Genomic DNA, 20987 nt, shown 5'->3' with positions numbered 1-20987 from the left:
ATTATAAATACAGGATAGCATTACCAATATTAATCAAAGTCTGGCCTCTCCATCATTTTTCTTCCCAATTTGTGCCTTTTACCGCACAAGGTCAGTAAATCATCCCCCAGAGTTGCAGGTCCAGAAAGCGTTAACTTGTAATGAACACGACTATAGCACAGATATGTGTGCAACAATACAATATTACTCTATTTAGACGTGCAGGAATTTAATTAAAATAATCTCTTAAAATATTCATTACATTTAGCCCCTGAGGCATAACATAGGGAAATGCATTTTCCTTCCATTACTATTTTTCTTTCCTCACTCTCTTTTTCCTTCTTGAAGAGCCACAACTCAGCCGAATGGGACAGCTATTTATTCAGCAAAGTAAATTACACTGGATGGTTTATTTTCTCCTTTGTGTTGATGCGTTTTTACATTTAATTACAAATCCAAAACACTGATGGCAAAACTATTTATTCCCTGCTCAAGAAGAGTAGGGGTCATGAGACAAGTACAGTCCAGACGATCCTATATTATTTAAAACTATAGGATGGTGTGGCCGAAGACCTGTATATTGAATGATGGATTCATGATCTCTCTTTAATAAGCTTCTAAACAAATATCTTTTCAGTCTTGTATGTAGTGTAGGCAGTTGTTTTTTTGCTAGACATTAAATGGTTTTTCCATTGAAAAAGTATTCTGTAGCCCGATTTACAACAAAAAAAAATAATTATTGAACTCTATTTAGCTTTATCAAAGCAAGAATAAGCTTTATGGTACAGGAGGGGTCTAAAAACCATAAAAGTATAAATCAGTATAATTGCATTTTAAGCACTCGCCTGATATTCAGTGCATCGCTCTTTTTTTTTTTTTAGGTCTCGTAGTTCCTTAAATACCAAAACACATTATTAAGCAAGGTTGTTACCTTATCAGGGAATGTTGAAAATATGTACAAATATTACCAGTATTTGTGTTTTGCTTTCTGAGCTGTAACATAACATAACAACAACCTGACTTTCTCCAGTGTGAATGTGTTATTCTCTCGATGAAAACAGACCACGGTTGGCTAATTCAAAGATAAGTCTAATTCAAAGATAACCTATTGTAGTGCGACACGTATTGTATGACGAGTACAACCAGGCAACAGGCATGAGGAGGCAACCACAAATAGGAAACAATCTACGCTGGATATTTTTTTCAAGAGAAAGGTCATGTAATTACTGCATTCACCATGTAAGTGTAGATTCTTTCCTTTTTCATTTCTTTACTGTTTTTTTTTTAAACATATTATTTAAATGTTGATCAATGTGAAGTAATCTTCATAAAAAAGTATTATATAATAATGTTCAATTCAAATTGGGCAACCCTATTATAGTGAACACACTGATATAACCAACATTTATGTAGGTCCAATGGGGGATTGAGATCTATGTTGCAACATATATTACCATACTGTAATTTAATGTAAACTATGATTTTTTTTCTTTCCTTGCCATTGCCGTTTCTTGTGGCCATCGACACATTTTCATAAAGTAATAACGTGAGGTTTACTTGTGCCTTTTTGTGCTGGGACAAATATTCGAATACTCAACCGAATATTTTTTGACATGTATTCGGATACAAAAATCTGTACGTATTTGCTAAAAATGACAAAAACACCTTGCACTTATTTATGGCCTCACCAGAAGTTGCGCTCTGGGTGACATGGCTATATATATATATATAGAGAGAGAGAGAGAGAGAGAGAGGAGAGAGAGAGAGAGAGAGAGAGAGAGAGAGAGAGAGAGAGAGAGAGAGAGAGAGAGAGAGAGAGAGAGAGAGAGAGAGAGAGAGAGAGAGAGAGAGAGAGAGAGAGAGAGAGAGAGAGACACCAAAAAGTAAACAAACCAGATTATGCGCGTAAACGCATAGTGATCTATATGGAAGGCCACCTGGATCAAAAAAGTGTTGTGCGGCTTTACAGCGAGTCAGAATCTCATGGGACAGAAAAAAAAGCAAGCACGTCATTCTGAAATGCCTCGCTTAAACAGTACTCAACTTCCTGAAAATGTTATATAGATTGTATATATTATATATATTTTGTTACGATTTTCTCTTATGTGGAATGTAATAAACGAGAAGCAAAAAATTGTTTTCACGTTAATTTTACAACGCCATTTAGACGTTTGTTTTATTTTAAGTGTTTAAAGTTCAATTTCAGTCTTCATTTGCTTGTTCAGCTACAAAAAGACACAAGTAAACCTCATGTTATTACTTTATGAAAACATGTCTATGGCCACCATTTACCATGAAGAAACAGTAACAGCAAGGAATGAAAAAAAAAGGAAAAAAGAAATATAAAATAAAATGCGGTGTCAACTTTATGTACTATTTATTTTGGGAATAAACAAAACAATGTTTAACTTGAACTGCTTTTGGTTCTGTAGTTAATTCGCTAGGATAAAGTAAGGCCTACACAACGTATTCTTTATTGTAATGTCTTGCTGTAAAATAAAAGGCACACACAGAGGCACCACGCCCCCCTGCTGCTATGCCATCTCTGCCTGTGTCCTGAGCAACACAATGGCTTTTATTACCTTTTGAAAACAAACAAATACTCGAATGAATATTTAAATTTGCGCAAATATCCGAAAATGAAAATCCTGTGTTCGTCCCAGCACTAATATAATGAAAACTTTTGATATATATATATATATATATATATATATATATATATATATATATATATATATATATATATATATATATATATATACACACCCACCCACACCCACCCACCCACACACAATTTTTAAACTAATTTCAAAAGCAGAAACCATGCTCTCTCCATTGTGTCTCTTTCTTGGCTACATTGCCAGCCTTTCACTATTCCACCAGATGAGCTACGTCGCTGTAAAGACAAGCATCTCACCCCATGACAGAAAACCGATACATGCTCTCAATGTTCAGTAGGTCTCTGAAGCAGCATTGCTGTCTACTGTATGACTTTAAATATCTACAGGTCCAACAGGAACCATAACAGAGGTCCAGAAAATAGAGAGCGGGTTGGGGAAGACAGTGGGGTAAATAACACTTGAAAGGAGCTATAGCTTTAAATCAAAAGCCTTAAAAAATGACTAGATTTATCTAAATATTCTTTTTATAGCTCATGGAAATAAAAAAAAACATTGTGCCACTCCCCATTATCTACATAGGGGTTTCTAAAGGCTTGATTTACAACTACACAGATGAGATCATATTACTATTAAATATTTCATTTTGGAAAAGCAGCATTTCGCACAGAGCAGCAGTAAACGTGTATCCAACAGCCAGCATTATTAGAACAGTAATTCAAACCTAAAGCACTACACATTTTATTTTTATTATAGACAAGAGAACACAGATGTGCAAAAGCATTGTACAGAAATGAGGGACAGGATGAGCAAATTGAGAAAGATGCATTATGTGGCTGTGCAGCTTATTCTGAAGTTGGCTTACAGTCTGGCATTAAACTAGAAAAAAACAATACAACAATAAATATTGAAAAATTCAACATGTAAAGGAATTGATGAATATATGTAAAGTATAAGAATAAATTAGTCATTTGGGATGTTTCAGACTATAAATGTGTAATGAATTTATTCAAAACAAAAACAATAAAAATAATTAAAATCCAAATTCTGTAACATTCCCCTCTCATTATAAAGACTGGGACATGTTTGCCTGTGATAGCCTCAGAGCCCATATAGGCACTTCATCATTCTGGCTTCCTACATTCATCTATTAAAATTATTATCAAATATCTGCCGAGATGCAGCCGTGAATCACAGCCTACTCCCCGTCTTCTGGGAATGATACAATAAGGGTCTATTCATCAGTATGGCAAATCGGCACAAGTAATTAGTTCCCCAGCTCGAAATCTCCTACAAAGCTTATTTCACCAAGTGCCACAAACATATGACAATAAAAACCTAATGAAAGCCGCTAAAATTTGTTAACCTCACCAGCCATCAATCCTTCTGAACCTGTGTATGCAGAGTATTTTCTAAAGACTATAAATTATTAATTTCTCATCCATCCTCCAGCATCTTGGCAGAATTATGCGGTGCCATTCTTCAAGATAACAATTACAATTACAATGGCCAACCTAGCAGGTTCACTTACGCACCACTTGGGTAATTAGTAATTAGTTTGCTCATAAAAATGACTGCAGACCAGAATAATTTGGCCCGAAATGGCCTCTTGTTTTAATGCATGCATTATAAAGCATTTTTGAGAGAGGTTCCTGGATGTAAGCCTGTATAATTCAAAACATATTTATGGATAGAAAAATAGAAAGAAATCATTTGCACAAGAAAGTCTTTTATATTGAGCAGTAAAGTATAATTACCAATTTTGCAACCCAGAATTGGTGCATTTTAGTAGTCTGCAGTGTAATTTCATGCCAGCTTATAAACACCAGGGTTTGGCAGCTGAATTACTTTAACAGATTGGACCTTTTGCAAAATCTGGAGTCAGCTTTGGGGAGGCATTCTAACCTTTATGCAACACATTGGTAAAATAGTTGTTAAGCATATACTGCAACTAGAAAGCATTTTAAAGATGCACCTTACAGTAACACACACATCCTCTCAAACAGAAGCATTACAGTACTATTAACATACAAATTGTGACTGATCTTGAATAAAATGCCTAATTGTTGCATTGTCTTCCTCTCATGAATTAGGATTGAACTGCTTTCAGATAAATGGACAGGTATATACAGCTGTGAAGGATTAAGTGAACATTGGAACTTGACCATCAGGCAACGTCAAACTTGGAACAATGAAGAAGTGCTTAACTATTCCACTTCCTGTACTTCAGCTGTAACACTCCCAAGGACTTTATATTGTAAATCAACAATACAATAATGGTAAATCAACAATATACTAAAAATAAATGAATAAATAAATAAAAAACACATTTCAGGTACAGTGAAGGCTCTAAAAAAAAACTTGGTTTACAATACATGGAAATCTAACTAAAATTACTCCAAGCATTTTGAAATGGTTTACTACGATTTGAGAGGCTGTTTTGGTTTGCGTTCATGTTGAACTATATACTTGAAAAAGAATAAAAGGGCAAGTTCAGCATTTTCATATAAAGCTGGAACTGCACAGATATTCTGAAATTGATTTACCTTTTACGTAAAACCCCCTTTAGCAATAATAGTAAACAAAAACGGGGAAGTTATTGTAGTCACAATATCCAATATTTTTTTTCACCATCTCTAGTCATGCTGTAATTATAGTCAGTCTTTCAAAATAGGATAGCTCCATTCTCTGTGCACCCATTTACATAGGAGGAAATAGGCAGAGAAATAAACTCTGTTTAACAGTTCTCTTTGCCCTGTTTATAATGGTTCTCTTTGCACAGATACTGTAAGTTAAATTGCTAGTGATTAAAATGTATTTTTGTTTAAATTTCCCCCTTCTTTAAGATTTATTTTCAACACCACGCGGCTTTTAAATAACACAATGATAAAGGCAAGAGCCACTACCAGGCATTTTATTTTTCCTTAGTTATACTTTGTCATCTCAGAGACCCAGTGAAACTAAAACAATCTACAGTTTCATTATTCATCAATGTATCCAAAGACTATAAAATGATTTAAAATACTAGCTCGAACGTAATAAATGACTTGCAAGTTTGAACCTTTTCATACAATGCCACTGCAAGACAATTCTGGTATGTAATGAAATAAAGGGTTGAGTAATATGCTTTAAAGCTAAATAGGAAACTCATCTTTGCATGCTAGTTCATGGTAAGACTGTAGTAGTAGTCGCAGTAGTAGTAGCAGTACTAGGGGTAATGGATTTTACAGTCTCTATATCACCCCTAGTGGTCATGTGATCTACTAGATGTGCCGCAACAATCATGGGACCTTCACAAGGGGCATAACAGGAGTTGTCTGTGGAACCACAAACCTTCAAAACTGTACCTGTTTCAACTGGGGCAATGCCCCTGGAGAAACACATTGTGGGTTATTAAGGCTATTCTCAAATTTTGTGGCATCCCCCCCCCCCCTCATTTGTTAGGGTTTTCATCAATCATATCTTAAAAAGGGTTTAATTCCAATGATTAGTTAAACACCCCAATACCTGGATTCACAGCATGTACAGTATGAATCGTTATCTATACAGACAACATCTAATATGCCTATGAAAGAATACAACCTACACAATAGGTTATTTCTGGGGAATTATTTAATGAATTTAAATACAGGCAACATTCATTTTTTATGAAGCATCTTCTCAAAATCAGGTGAAATAAATTGTTAGGGGGGGAAAAAAGTAACTTCCTGGCTTTTGTTTGTAAGCCTTAGATTACTTTATCTCTCCCCTTAAGCTAAACACAACATAGAAAAAGCACTAATGGAATCTCCTTGCCAGAATGGAAAGTTTGATAGCACTCTTATTTCAATGTCTGAATTGTTCTTCTTTTCTGACAAAGACAAATGATTGCCATCAATCAAGATCCAATCGGTTATACAGAGACTCAAAGCAAATGCATCATTCTTTACCAGTTTTATATGCTATTTGTGTAGCTTTTGCTTCATAGTATTTTATAGAAAAATAAAAAAAAAACAGCTGCAAGATAGATCATTTACACCCACCGTAAAATTAACTTTCATGAATAATGATAGTTTTTAACCTCTGATAATGTATACGTTATACAGATGATATTACTATGTGGTTCATTTCTAGCTGCAGATTATGTAAATTATACTATATGACCTTTATCATTACAAACAGGACATGCAAAACACACATTATTTCATATATCACTCGAAAGCAAGGTACTTTATAAAGGACAAACAGTCATTTATAATATTCTTGCTGGATTAATAAGGTTACAGTCAATGATATCAAGTATGATGGGAGATTTCTTTTCTTCCTTTTTCATTAATATTGCCGATTGGTGCTCTTCCTTTAGATTGCTTTTGCATTTCTTACTGATATTACGGTTTTCATTTCATAAAAATGATGTTAAATTTGCATAAACCATGTGTTTATGAAACAGGGTAAGCAAATACATGAATAAATAGATGAAAGATATCCTGTTATCATGGCATTAATTTAAGTAATGGTATTAAACTACCTTACACCCTAACCCTAAATTAAAACAAACCTTTCCAAATGTCTTACCACGGAAATGAAATGAAACTACATGATTAACCACCATATTTTCCGGATGATTTGTGCCCTCTAACAAAACAACAAACATTGTGTATTCTTTATCTAGCTGAATACTGGCTGAACAGCTGATTTGTTTACTTTGTATCAATTCTTATTTGCAGTGATCCCTTTGATTATTTAGGGCACACTGTTTTCAATTAAAATCTTCACATTAATACAGTAAATTTGTTTTATTTGTGAATGTAAACTGTACAATCAAACTCCAATTCAGATGGAAGCCAATCACGTTTTCATTCAAGTGACAATGCTTCTGTGTGCTACCAAACATAAAATGAGTCACAAACCTTATTCGATCCTCCAAGCTAGACACTACAAGATAAATCAAAACACAGAAACATACCTTAAAGAGCACCAACAACATGGGTAAACACAATGCTGTATTTTTGTAATCTTTCTTTAAAACATACTATAGGTGACAAATTACTTTTCACTCAACAGTAAAATGCATTACACGGTTTATGTATTTAAAACTACAAGGGTTATTTAAATTCTCACATGCTAGTTTAAAAAAAAAACTCATCTTCAAATTATTTTTGTGCATTATTTTACTGAAAAACTAAAATTGCATATCTTTACGCACATACAAGTTATGCCTAACTTTAATAAAAAAATGTAAAATCCTATGTAACAATCGCACATCTTGCCAGGCAAATATCAAACAAGAAGATCAGCTTTTTGGGAGGATTACACAACTATAAGATATTACTAATATGTTACGTTGACTTACAATTTAAACTAGAAAGGAAGGGGGGAGAAATCAACAAAAAAACAGAAGGGAGACCGCATCAAAACAAGAACAACAACTCAGGTAAGACAACCATTAAATGTGTTTATCTAAATGCTAGAAGTATCAGAAACAAAATTCTAGAACTTGAAGCTACTGCACTAACAGGTAACTATGATGTGATAGGTGTTACAGAAACGTGGTTATCTGAGAGTGATGGGGACGAATATAATATTTTTGTGGGTATACACTGTATAGGAAAGACAGGCAGGACAGACGAGGAGGAGGGGTAGCGCTATACATAAGAAACAGTCTTGAAGCCCAGGTGTTAAACCTGGACAAAGAAAATAAAACCGAATCAATATGGGTCAGAATAACGGACAAAAATTCAAAGGTCATAATAATAGGACATGCTATAGACCGCCAGATTCAGACGGTGAGCACAATAATCTGTTATACAATGACATTAGAAATGTGTGTAGCAAAGGAGAAGCCATACTAATGGGGGATTTCAACTTCCCCCAAATAAAATGGGAAAACCCGGTGGGTAGCGCGAAGGACGAAATAGAAATGGTGGAAATGACAAATGACTGCTTCCTAACACAATTTGTGAAGGCACCCACTAGAGGGGAGGCATGCCTTGATTTAGTCTTTTCAAATAACGAAGATAGAATAACTAAAACAGAGGTCAGAGAACCACTGGCAAACTCAGACCACAACATGGTCTCATTTGAAGTGTTTTTTAAATCCTCAAAAGTAAAGACTAAAGCTAAGGTTTATAATTTTAGAAAAGGCAAACTATGAAGGTATGAAACAGAGACTAACAGAAGTAGATTGGAGTAAAATAGAGAAAACACCCACAGAAGAAGGATGGTTGTTTCTCAAAAATGTAGTACTAGAGGCGCAAAACAATTATATCCCTAAAGTAGACAAATCTAAATGTAAAACTAAATTGCCAAAATGGTTTAATAGATCAATTAAAAAAAATATTCAGCGAAAAAAGGCACTTTACAGAGCATTAAAAAAAGGACCAAAAAGAAAGTACGCAGAAAGAGTACACAGAACTGCAAACGCAAGTCAAAAAGGAAGTTAGAAAGGCCAAGAGAGAAATAGAAATGAACATTGCTAAGGGAGCTAAAACCAATTCCAAAATGTTTTTCCAATATTACAACAGCAAGAGAACATTCAAAGAGGAGATTAAATGTTTAAGAGATACAAATGGCAAAATCGTAGAGGAAGAAAAAAAAATAGCAAATATATTAAATGATTACTTTTCACAAGTTTTTACAAAGGAAGATACTGACAACATGCCCCACATGTCATCCAGTTCCTATCCAGTTTTAAATAACTTTAGCATAACTGAGGCAGAAGTGTTAAAGGGACTAGGAGCTCTTAAAATAAACAAATCCCCTGGGCCGGATGAGATCCTCCCAGTAGTACTCAAAGAAATGAAAGAAGTAATTTACAAACCGCTAACCAAGATCATGCAGCAGTCTCTTGACACAGGGGTGGTACCGACAGACTGGAAAATTGCAAACGTAATACCGATCCACAAAAAGGGAAACAAAACTGAACCAGGTAACTACAGACCAGTAAGCCTGACTTCTATTATATGCAAACTTATGGAAACTATAATAAGATCCAAAATGGAAAATTACCTATATGGTAACAGTATCCTGGGAGACAGTCAACATGGTTTTAGGAAAGGGAGATCGTGCCTAACTAACTTGCTTGATTTTTTTGAGGATGCAACATCGATAATGGATAATTGCAAAGCATATGACATGGTTTATTTTAGATTTCCAGAAAGCTTTTGACAAAGTCCCGCACAAAAGATTAATTCTCAAACTGAACGCAGTTGGGATTCAAGGAAACACATGTACATGGATTAGGGAGTGGTTAACATGTAGAAAACAGAAAGTACTGATTAGAGGAAAAACCTCAGAATGGAGTGTGGTAACCAGCGGTGTACCACAGGGATCAGTATTAGGTCCTCTGCTATTCCTAATCTACATTAATGATTTAGATTCTGGTATAGTAAGCAAACTTGTTAAATTTGCAGACGACACAAAAGTAGGAGGAGTGGCAAACACTGTTGCAGCAGCAAAGGTCATTCAAAATGATCTAGACAAGATTCAGAACTGGGCAGACACATGGCAAATGACATTTAATAGAGAAAAGTGTAAGGTACTGCATGCAGGAAATAAAAATGTACATTATAAATATCATATGGGAGATATTGAAATTGGAGAAGGAATCTATGAAAAAGACCTAGGAGTTTTTGTTGACTCAGAAATGTCTTCATCTAGGCAATGTGGGGAAGCTATAAAAAAGGCTAACAAGATACTCGGATACATTGTGAAAAGTGTTGAATTTAAATCAAGGGAAGTAATGTTAAAACTGTACAATGCACTAGTAAGACCTCATCTTGAATATTGTGTGCAGTTCTGGTCACCTCGCTATAAAAAAGATATTGCTGCTCTAGAAAGAGTGCAAAGAAGAGCGACCAGAATTATTCCGTGCTTAAAAGGCATGTCATATGCAGACAGGCTAAAAGAATTGAATCTGTTCAGTCTTGAACAAAGAAGACTACGTGGCGACCTAATTCAAGCATTCAAAATTCTAAAAGGTATTGACAGTGTGGACGCAAGGGACTTTTTCAGCCTGAAAAAAGAAACAAGGACCAGGGGTCACAAATGGAGTTTAGAAAAAGGGGCATTCAGAACAGAAAATAGGAGACACTTTTTTACACAGAGAATTGTGAGGGTCTGGAATCAACTCCCCAGTAATGTTGTTGAAGCTGACACCCTGGGATCCTTCAAGAAGCTGCTTGATGAGATTTTGGGATCAATAAGCTACTAACAACCAAACGAGCAAGATGGGCCGAATGGCCTCCTCTCGTTTGTAAACTTTCTTATGTTCTTATGTTCTTATGTTCTTAAGTAACACCAAACAGATGGGCCTTTGATCCACATTAATGTTCTGGGGTTTGTTTTAACAAAATTGTTTATTGTTGCCTAATATATCTTTTTGTGTGTTTTCTGAAAGATTACAGTTATGGTATGCATTGACATTTGCCTGTTCCATTTCAATTACTCATTACATGCAGGAAACAAGGAATTGGACATATCATTAATTTGATCATGGCTTAGAACCAAATACAGACTGAAAAAAAAATGATTATTCTTCTAAGGGACAAGCTATGTAGGAAAAAATCATCTGTATATTATTTTTTAAAGTAAGCACTTCATTTCAGTCCTCAGTTATCTGAAGCAGTTGTCTGATATTAGGACCCCTTGCGGCTAAAGGTTAACATCAGTGTTTATCCAGTAGTACAGGAAATGGTATGTACTGTATAAACTTCATTTATAATAAAAAATCCCCTTTGACATGGTCAAATGCTTTGCTGTACATAGATTTTAAAACAAGATATGCAGATGTATTATAACAAAGGGATACAATTTTGACAGAGACAAAAGAGACATCTTAACACAACAAACTAGTGCCATTGTTTCCAACATGGAAATTCGGAGAAAAAAAAAATCACACATGCATGCTTTCATTTCAGAAGCGTTCGGTCCTATTGAGGTGTAAAGTGATTTTCTACCCCTAGGGTTCCACTGTCGAATCCTAAGGAGATACACACAGGTATAGCATATTATTATAACCTTTATGGACATGAGTATCTCCATTATTTTGGTTTAAGGTTACAGACAAATCCCTCATTATATTTATACAATAACCAAGAGTAATAACACCAAGTCAACAGCCTGAACAATTTGAGAAGCTGTCCAAGATAGAGCCTAAAATAGCTCAAATGACAGGCTGCCCTGTTAAACATTCATAATTTTGAGAAAAGTAACATTAGGTGGACACAAATTCATTTTATGGTATAATAAATGTATAGTACATCCTAAAAAAACAACCTGTACGTGTAAATATACATACTCATATATCAAAATGCTCTGAAGGTTACGAGACCTGAATCTGACACACAGCACTATGTGATGTTTTGATGCGATACTGGCTCAGTGTGTCCAATTTTGTTAGTTGATAACATCTATTTAAATAATAAGCATAACAAACAAATGGCAAACGTGAAAACCAGTGACCGCTATAAACATCCTAGCTGAACTAACACCCTTAACATGAACACTATTTTTTGCTGAAACTGGTGAAGAACAACGCCCTTTCATTTCAGAGCAACCCAGGAAGTATAGAAGAGGTCACAATAATATCAAACGTGATTAGAGCCCTGGGTAAATGAATCAGCATTGAATTTTACTAAACCAGGTTGCGTTCAGGCTTGCTGGGCTTTGGTGAGCTTTAATGCAGTCAAACCAATTTAGGCAGGTTCACTTCCAGACATCATAACAGCTTCTTCAGAAAAGTAGTGGCAAAGACACTTAAAATATCCTGCACTTGTGCTGAAAGAAAACAACCAAAGCACTCGCCCCACTGCTGGTTATTCCTATGATCAACTTAAGCAACAGTGGAGGGAGGGCTTTTTCTTGCAGAGCTCCTTAATTGTGAAATGCTCTGCCTTTGTTTGTCAGGGAAGCTGAGACTGTTTCATTTTTCAATTCCAGGCTAAAAACACACTTTTATAAAATGGCTTTATCTAAGTTGGTTTTAATGGAACTTTAAAATTGCTGTTTTCGTATTATTATTATGTGTATATTGTTATTTAAATCGGTTATTTAAATGTTCTGATTGTGGCAGTTGAATGTGTGACATGCTGTACAAATGTATTGTGGTTTGTTCTTTTATTCTGCTATGTACTGTACAGTGCTTTGCGATAATTTTCTATAAAAAGTGCTATATGAATGCAACAAATAAATAAAATAAATAAGTAACAATAATCTCAGCTTTATACCATCCAACAGGCAAGGCTTCTCATATAACAACACAAAACAAAATGCACTTAAGCACCAGCCTTTCTAACTAATCAGAGATAATCCCTTTATGAGCAAATGGGAATTGAGAAATAAAATGGAGTGAAATCGCATCTCCATAATATCAGCGACTAAGGGGGATTAGCCTATTCTCTGGAGATGCACAGCAAATAAAAGCACCGTTCTAAGTATTGTGCAAAGCTGCAAGATGAAAAATGCAAATGGATTCCTAATTACCTATGGCTTATCAAGATGCACCCCCCAATTAACAGCAATTAAACTCAATGTACATTTTATGACAAAAGGACTGAAAATGATATGCTAATTATTACAGTCTACTTCTAGTCAACAGCAGCCAACTGAAATTCACAACTCTGAAGCAGCCTTTTTTTTTTTTTCAGAGAAAGATAACTGCTGATCTATCCTGACCTTACTAAACACAAATCAAGGTTAAACTGCTAATTAATATATACAGGCAAGGTTAAAATGGTTTAATTGACTGCATTATTAGGAACATACTTTTATTTCCACCCGGTGTATAGTGTGTTACTACTGAAATAACACTTTTATTCCAGCACAATAATATACACTTATATAATGTTTTTGTTTCAATATGGTTTATCAGCCAAATATATAGTATGGGAAAAAAAATTAAATTGGTTTTAATTTGGTTAAATTAAATCATAATCCCATACTGAGTGTGATGACCAGATTACAATCTGGAAAATAATAAAACTACTCCTTGGACTGCAAACTGCTAATTGTACTGCTAACAGTCACCCCTCTTTTTGTATGTAATGGAACCCTTTGTTATACAAGAGCCTACTGCTCAGAGCATAAAATCATAATAAAAAGAAATATTTTAGAAAGCTATCTCACCACTGACTATGGCTGCAGGGTAATCAGCTAAAACAAATGCATCTCCTACCTGCCCCGGTTTATTTCCCTGAGGGAGACATTTGCTGCCTCGTACCTTGGAACAACCACAGATTTATTTCTTGAAAAAGAAAAGATAGAAATATTTGCTGCTGCTGCACCTTCATAAAGAACCCAGTACGACAATCATCGTAGGTCGCGGCCCAAAGAGACATTCTAAACACAGTCCAATGTGTTTTTAAGTATGTTACTCAGCAGCTTTTTATGTATATTAAAGCAAGAAAGTACAACATAATCCATCTGAAAAAGGTGCAGGCATATAAACAGAGAATCACACAGCTGATTATTACGACCATAGTGTTTTGGCTTAAAAGTTCTGTTTCAAAGCAATCCTGTATATTTTGGCGGGTAAGCCATATTTAGTAACATGTCTGCAGCTGAGCGCTGAGTATCTTCATTAATTTCAACACTCTTTAGTAGCTAAGGGGACAACTACTCAGATGGTTCAGTTCAAATACAGGCCTCATATATGCACCCACACAACACATTTAACATTTAAAATGATTGTTGCTTTTTCTATTTATTTATTTTTTAAATTAGTTTTTCTGCCTTTTAATATAAACACTGGGGGACTCCCACTGCTCCATGGTGTATCAAATCATTGACTCTTGCGAATGGAGCGAAGGTAATATTCCAACTTTCACTGTCACTCACTACAGTAGCGGTCCTTTAATCCTGCACTCTAATCCTCTTTACTGAATTTGTGTAACTCAGTATGTATACATGACAGATTAATCTAGCAAAGCTGTCTCTTTGGTGGAATATTATTGCAGCTAGATTTACTAGATTAACACCTCAAGGCTATTATTTATTTACATTAAATAACCTACTCAAATGTTTAAGACTCCGCACAACATATATATATATATATATATATATATAATAATATATATATATATATATATATATATATATATATATATAATAGAGAGAGAGAGAGAGAGAGAGAGAGAGAGAGAGAGAGAGAGAGAGAGAGAGAGAGAGAGAGAGAGAGAGAGAGAGAGAGAGAGAGAGAGAGAGACTTGTAGTCAAAAGTTTAGATATCCTCTACTTGCAACAGCGTTATTTTTCCAATGAATTAAATTTGATAAACATTGTTTGATGCACTATACTTACATAGCAATGATACCTCGTGAGTGTGTTGAACACTCATTCACCTTACCAAGTGATAGTTAAAACTCTGCTGAATTAACCAAGCTAAGGCAAAGGGTACTAATATTTATTAATAAACTCCATTGATTTTCATGGAGTTGGAGTCATAAATATGGGTACCCTGGCCTGTAAACTTCTGACGATAAATGTATATATTTAAACATTTTTATGTATTTCTTAATCCTCTACTCTATTTACACTATGCATCTTTGCAAAAAACTAGACAATTAACAAATATTAGACAAAAACTTACCAAGTAAAAACCAACGGGCACTGTTATGAATGTTTTCAACCACAGAGAACCACAAATAACTGTAGGGGCAGAACTAATAAATCTGCTGGTTAGAAAGGTTCTAAGGAGGTGTAACTGACTGAGAAGTATAACAAAAGTTTGGGAAAATGAATGATACAGTAAGATTTGCTGCTATAATGCTGCATAGGTGAAATGTGAAAAATAGGGATCTTCTGCTTAGGAATACCCCCTCCCTTCACATCAAGACAATGTATTTTATGTACCCTTTTCTGCTTTCACTGCAAAAGAAAGTGCTGTATCCCAAAGATAAAGGAGATTTTTGGTAAATGGTGAAAGTGCAGAAATAAATGACCTGCTCGGCCAGTGTGTAATTATAGTGGCTGAGATCGTTACAATCTATCACAGGAGGGAGGATGACACCACACGAAGGGGTAACTCAAAGGAGATAGCCTTTGACTAACTACTGGACCCTGACAATCGATACTGCCTAGATATTGTGTCCTCAAAAAAAAAACAATTGAACTCCTAAAAACTTCCAAAATAGCTTTCTCACACAGATATTGATCAGGACACCATTGTGACCTTACTCTGGCAAGGCCATGCTTGCTTAATGGCATATTAAACTCATAAATCCTGGCTTGTAACATAAAAACTGTGCATTTAACAATGTAATGGGGTTCACACGCAATGCAAGTACCCTCTTTTTTGCTCTAAAAACAAAAATTTAATTAATAACTGATAAGCATTATCCACAGCATGATAAATCATAAAGCAAGACAAAAATATATATGTATTTTTATATTAGGATTAAAGCCACACAAGGGAAATGTTTTTTAAAAGGTTTAATGATCTGTCGTCTTTTTTTTTTTTTTTTTAAACAGCTTGTAAATTATGATCGCTTTTTAATGAATCTCTATGAAAAGATGGCAACACTTTATAGAAAATGCACCAGGCAAAAAAAATGCTAATCTTTTGTTGCTGGTGTACGGTGCTGCAGGATCATTGAATGAGGATTTAAAGCAATATAAATTATAGCACCATATGGAAAGCTTCAGCTGCTCAGTACTCTTTAATATGGCCCAGTTTGACACTTTGTTGGTATTCTGTGCAATCTTAGTAACTGTATTGTTTATACTTCTAAAGGTAAATGTTTTCATTCAATGAATTTATGAAATTCTGTAACCCCCTGTACTATATGAAGGCACATTAGCACTCTTCTTCAGATAAATTATGCAATGCATTCCTGTCAAATTTAACATGCTCCCTAAGGATTAAGTAACGTCCTTTTTCAGATGCAGTTTTTTGTTTAAGAGACATGCTATAAATGATAAATGCCGGAAAGACTTTCTTTGAAAATTGTTTAAAAACAGAGTACTTGAAATGTTCCCTGTCCTGGCAGTCATATTACAAGCTAATGGCTGAAAAGATTAAAATATTTAAAAAAAAGGAAGTGTTTGTATCCCCTTTCCCACAGTTCATATATGTTTATTAAAATATATAGATTCATTGGTTCATCTGTTTTTGTCTGTTTTTTTAAAAATCCAACTTACATTTTCTAATTATTTAAATATGCCAGTACAGAGTTCAGTGAGAGTGTGGGGGAGGGGGAAGTAAAAGGAAGACAGCTTACCGTTTTACAGTATACTGTACATGGAAGGAATCACATGTCTGTACTACATCCAAGTCTGCTTATTAGCACAGCATGTAACTTCTTTTAAACAGTATCTTCATTATATTTGCAAAATAGCAAGAACAAACCCCCATAACAACCATGGTCTCAGATAGAAAATAATTATATGTTCTGGCTTTTTGGTACTCAGCATTAGGTTTCACTGCAGTATAGTGGGTTTGAAGCGCTCTGTGGTTGTTTATATATAGGATATATATATATATATATATATATATATATATATATATATATATATATATATAAACACACAACAGAGTGGCTTAAAGTTTTTGAACTTCAGCCATCACATGCAAAAATCATTATACTGAAAACAATGGCAGCAGTCAGTAGGTGGTGGTGGTGTTTTGGGTTTTGTGGGCAAAATTATGACTCTTGACTCTTCAATGACAAAGTTGGCAATTAATATGAACTTATGTCGGTACAGGCTGGTTACAAAGAACCCTGCTGCTAAAAACCAGAGGAGGAGCTAGTGCTTGAGGGGATTCAATGCATGACGAGATGCTAATTAAACTGAGTGTTCTCACCTCATAATGAGAAAGTGAAACACTGTTACCCACCTATAATTAAAGTCTGGAAAGTCTAAGGACTGCTGTACCGCTATAAGCCGGAATAAGGCTGTCTGTAACTGTATTGTCATTCATCGGTAAGTGACATCATTTCCTAACTCAGTTATAAGTGTGACCATATAGACCATTAGGAGGTATATACCAATATTAAAACTATTTTTTTCTGCATGCATTGGTTTCAAGCAGATAACAAGTTAACAATTTATCAATGTACCCAGTTATGGGTCAATTGTTATATGTCTATTGAAGATATTTAAAGTGGCATCATTACATTTTCTGAACATCCAGCTAGCTTGCTTTCTTTCATTTCAGTGCCCTTCTCAGTGTGGTTAGAAAGCACATCCACGATAAGTAATACAAGTGCCCATATATCCCCAGATCTTCATGGTTTCCAAGTGAGCAACATAATAATTTGTTATAGTTTATTTTTAAACATTCTTTGACCAGACTGTTCCCTGTAAGAATACACTGGGGATTTATAACTAATTCCTTCACCAGGCACAGACCACAAGCACTGAAAAATATTACAAAATAAATTAGCCACCCAGTACATAAAACACTAACAAAACAAGGCTCTCTAAGTTACCAATCCTTGGAAACTGACAACTAAGCAAAACTAAGTGAACCATCCGAAAAGCCCAGTCGCAAGAGCCAATGGACTAAAAGCCAGAAACCTAAGTGGTCTGAACTCTAGGTCCGCCATGGTTTGCTCTGGGAATGGAAGTTGCAGGACAAAATGGCCTCACAGATAAATCGTGCCAGAATGCATAGCAGAATTCTTTGTTGGGATGAGTTTTTGGTACATTTTTATGAATGTTTAAATGCCATACAGGTGTAAGCGTTTAAACCATATCTACATACACACACACACTTTTTTATATTACATTCTGACGTACACCTACAGCCCTGGTTAGTATTTTTAGGGCTGTCATTCGATTCAAATTTTTTGATCGGTTAATTTATAGGCATTAGCACTAGAAGCCCTGAGGCTGTCATTTGGCGGCTTTTGGTTTTAAAATGCAATTTTCTCCAGTTGTGCAACACATATGGGGCTGCGCATTCATGTACCCTCTCTCCGTATTTATTAAATACTCTCACAAAGTATGAAATGCGGGAGTGCAGAAATAAAGGAGATATATTACATTATACCTAAAAGCCCCGGGAGCAGTCACATTGACGTCCACACAGAAAACAATTGTATTGGGAATTATACAGAACGGTTTTCTTATTTATTAGTTTTATTTACCAGTCCGCAATGTTTTTAGCTGTAATCAGATTTGTCTCTACTCTCTGCTTGAGTGAATGAATGAATGACTGACAGTATTGTTTTCAATCAGCCTTTTGAAGGCTGGCGCCTGCTTGCCAGCTGCGCTGCTTTGGTCAGTTGTTTAACATTGGGATTAGTGAAAATAAATACCAGAGACCGTGGAGTTCTACAACGCAACAAAATATGGAGTTGATGTTTTGGATCAGATGGCACGGAAGTATTCCGTGAAAGCTGGCACCCGATGATGGTCTGTTCAAGTGTTTTACAATGTATTGGACCTAGCAGCCATCAGCTCCTGGGAACTTTACAAAGAATGCACAGACATGAATTTACCAAGGAGAAAATATATTTTATAGTTAACACAGTAACTTCGCAAGAAGCATTTGGGACAGAGAGAGACTGCCATGTGTGTACCCACAGCTGAAGCTGGCAACCCCACTGAGAGCCGCAAGAGATGCCAATGCCAGGTTGGCAAGTGCAGTAAAAAGAAAACATTGGTCAGCTGTGCCCTGTGCAGAAAGGCGACGTGGACAAGCGCATCTGTGTTGATTGTGAACAGCCTTAGACAAGGTAAAGGAATACCACAACGACATGTACAGAAGAATGTAAAATGTTTTTTTTTCTAAGTTTATTTATCTAAGTTGCTCAGTTGGTTTTGCTAATCTGATAATAAACCAATTCCTGTTAAAAAGTAAAAAATGTACTGCTATCATTTCAGTTTAATAAATATGTACCGTATGTTGTAAACCGATGTCTGTTCAGAAGTATGTTTATTTACATTTTCTTATTTTGATTTGTATTATATATATATATATATATATATATATATATATATATATATATATATATAGATTATTATATAAATATCTATAGCTAATCAACACACAGTGAGTCTTTGTGTATTTTGTGTAGGTTGCAAAAAAAATTAAAACATATCCAACTGTTTCTCCTTTCGTATTTATAGTATTTACAGTGTTTGAAAGACAAGCCATCAGAGCGACTGCTGCGGGGAAGCTTCTAGGGACTATGTGTATATCTCTGGTCCTTCTAGGGTTAGCTGATTAACTGTTTGATGTAAATGGTAGTAGATTCACCCATGCACTTTTTTTTTTTTTTTTTTTTTTTTTTTTTTTAATAAAAAGTAACAATCTTTGAGACCTTGGTTGTTATGGGGGTTTGTTCTTGCTATGTTGCAAATATAATCATGCATGTAATACTAAGAAAAAAATCATTAGACTCTAAAAAAAAAAAAACAAATACAAAAAATTTAAATAAGCCCAATGGGAATTTGGTCTTTTTAAAATCATTTGTATTACTATGTTTCTTAGACCCCATTCACACTTGTGATTTAAGGCAGCCACATAACATTTCTGAGAGCAAAATCTTACGTATATTTTTTCGATATAAAGCAGTAATAATCCCAGGCTTAACAGAATTTCAATCAATATTGCTTGGCATTTTGTTGTTGAATTAGCAGATATAATTTAACTTCTATGTCTAATTATTGTTCAAATAATCTTAGATGTCCTTTTCTTGTTTACACATTTTCTAGATTACTATCCATGGTGATTATATGAAAAAAAAAATTAAGTAGTTAAAGTAACCCTAAACAGTATGAAATTCTGTAAAACACTTCACTTATTATTGGAGAAGATGAACAAATACAGCATGACTGAGAGCACTTGATTCAAATTTTTCTCCCACTCGTACTCCCTCACTTACATAGGAGCCCTGAACAGATAATCCACACATCTCCAGATGTAATTAAAAAGGTGGTTTTAGAACTGCTGTGGTACACCAAAATGTTAAAGACATAAACTGGCAACACTACCTCGATCTTCATTTGTTCATCTGTCCCAATACTTGTATTAAAGATGTAGGTAAAAGGAAACAGCACTGTGAAAGAATACATCTTACAATAAATTAGAAAGTGACTGATGTATTGCTGTTACCATTATTGCCAATGTCTTTTTAATTTACCTTAATTACACTGATATGGTAGGTGTGAACGCTGTTTAAACAGACTACAAGGGTTGGGTGGCAAAGTGTATTGACAATTGGATCCAGGCTGGTAGTGCAATCAGTTAAAATGCATTTTAGCCTTGTTAAGACCAATGTGAAGTGGGGTTCTTAGACCCTGCACATGGTGGATGGGTGTGCACAAAAGACATGGTATTAAAATCAGCACACAACTGTAAGCAGTCTTTCAAAGAGGCAAATAACAGGAAGGGTATGGAGAATGGTGGCTTATCATAAATGCATAGAGGGCTTTGATGGTTTTCTGGCTATATGGATTCTGTAT

At 35.0% G+C, this 20987-nt stretch overlaps 1 protein-coding gene across 7 annotated transcripts in view; it reads right to left on the bottom strand.

The window, feature by feature from the left end:
- The window catches only part of LOC121296784 (lipopolysaccharide-responsive and beige-like anchor protein), a 295937-nt gene that overhangs the window by 156875 nt on the left and 118075 nt on the right, over positions 1 to 20987 (bottom strand). The window lies entirely within an intron of this gene.

Source organism: Polyodon spathula, chromosome 2 (genome assembly GCF_017654505.1).
Source record: "Polyodon spathula isolate WHYD16114869_AA chromosome 2, ASM1765450v1, whole genome shotgun sequence".
Taxonomy (NCBI): domain Eukaryota; kingdom Metazoa; phylum Chordata; class Actinopteri; order Acipenseriformes; family Polyodontidae; genus Polyodon; species Polyodon spathula.
The sequence above is the reverse complement of the archived record's forward strand: the minus strand, read 5'-3'. Positions and strand labels throughout refer to the sequence as shown.